General features: G+C 56.0%; 2 non-coding genes across 2 annotated transcripts; both read right to left on the minus strand.

Annotated features, from left to right (window-relative positions):
- Positions 1-413: 413 nt before the first annotated feature.
- Positions 414-485, minus strand: PHYSODRAFT_t828. Its single transcript has one exon. It is a non-coding gene; the product is annotated as a tRNA-Pro (tRNA).
- A 483-nt stretch (positions 486-968) lies between these two features.
- On the minus strand, positions 969-1,040 carry PHYSODRAFT_t827. The gene has a single exon. It is a non-coding gene; the product is annotated as a tRNA-Pro (tRNA).
- Between the last annotated feature and the right edge of the window lie 700 nt (positions 1,041-1,740).

Here is a 1,740-nt window from a genome sequence, read left to right on the forward strand (position 1 = left end):
GATCCCCACCTGTGCGGCACGCACCACATCCACCGCTACCTGCCCGTACCCTCCGATCTACAACCGCATCCGAAATGCCGTCGCCACGGACGATCCAACGTGCCCATCGATCCGAGCTCTCTGGGCTCAAATCACGCCGTTCGTGGCCAAGCTGTGGTGCTCCACCGGACGCCAGAGGCCGTGGCTTCCCCACAGATAACCTCGAGGCGCTCGAAATGCCAAACTCGGGTCAGCGCGCCAGTGTCAACCGGTCGCCAAAAGCAGTAGGTTCCTGGTCTCGATCCGCCGATTTCGCCGTAACCAGGGGTCCGTGGCACGGCAGCGGTGGCGACCGGCTACCGCAGTAGGGCATGCGATGGTGCTGCGCGGCAAAAACGCGGGCGGCAACGATGCCAGCGTGCGGAGCAAAGACGGGGCCTCACCGGGAATCGAACCCGGGACCTCTCGCACCCGAAGCGAGAATCATACCACTAGACCACGAGGCCACTCCAAACAGACCTAACCGCCTACAAAATTAAAAACGCCATTACGCAAAGCCGCCACGAACTATCTACGCACACGCACCTGTGCGGCACGCACCACATCCACCGCTACCTGCCCGTACCCTCCGATCTACAACCGCATCCGAAATGCCGTCGCCACGGACGATCCAACGTGCCCATCGATCCGAGCTCTCTGGGCTCAAATCACGCCGTTCGTGGCCAAGCTGTGGTGCTCCACCGGACGCCAGAGGCCGTGGCTTCCCCACAGATAACCTCGAGGCGCTCGAAATGCCAAACTCGGGTCAGCGCGCCAGTGTCAACCGGTCGCCAAAAGCAGTAGGTTCCTGGTCTCGATCCGCCGATTTCGCCGTAACCAGGGGTCCGTGGCACGGCAGCGGTGGCGACTGGCTACCGCAGTAGGGCATGCGATGGTGCTGCGCGGCAAAAACGCGGGCGGCAACGATGCCAGCGTGCGGAGCAAAGACGGGGCCTCACCGGGAATCGAACCCGGGACCTCTCGCACCCGAAGCGAGAATCATACCACTAGACCACGAGGCCACTCCAAACAGACCTAACCGCCTACAAAATTAAAAACGCCATTACGCAAAGCCGCCACGAGCTATATACGCACACGCACCTGTGCGGCACGCACCACATCCACCGCTACCTGCCCGTACCCTCCGATCTACAACCGCATCCGAAAGATTTAACTGTTTACAATACGAAAAGGGGTATTCGGTATTGCTGCTTGCAAATAGTTTGTCCTGTAAAATAGACCTCTAAAATAGACCACGCCTGTCTCTGAATATGACTTTACACGAGATAGGCGAGGCTGTTTTAGCTTTGTGCTTTGGTGGAGGCCGCTTTTAGGCCCAGAAACTCGGTTTGGCCGTCTAGAATGGCATTTCTGCGTTTCCAATCCCGAGAAATGCGTTTTGGTCGGGAAAACAGAGCCCCAAGCGTGGATCTTAGACCAGTACTGGCGTTATATATAAATCAGAGCTAGGTATTAATTAAGAGCTGGCTGGATTAAAATGGAGATTATTAACGAGATAATAGGCATGCGTTGGCCAAAATATCTGCAAACGGCAATATATTTTAGTAACGTTACGTTCGAGTAATCGAGAGGGCGGCGAAGCCGTTGCTCGCCAGCTTCGATACTAAGGCAACACCGTTGAAAATCCCTCCCAGTATTGATAACTTATTAATACTGGCAGTGGTGTTGCCTTAGAATCGAAAATTGCCATTGTTGCAATCG

The sequence above is a fragment of the Phytophthora sojae genome (genome assembly GCF_000149755.1).
Source record: "Phytophthora sojae unplaced genomic scaffold PHYSOscaffold_4, whole genome shotgun sequence".
In the NCBI taxonomy this organism is placed as follows: Eukaryota; Oomycota; class Peronosporomycetes; order Peronosporales; family Peronosporaceae; genus Phytophthora; species Phytophthora sojae.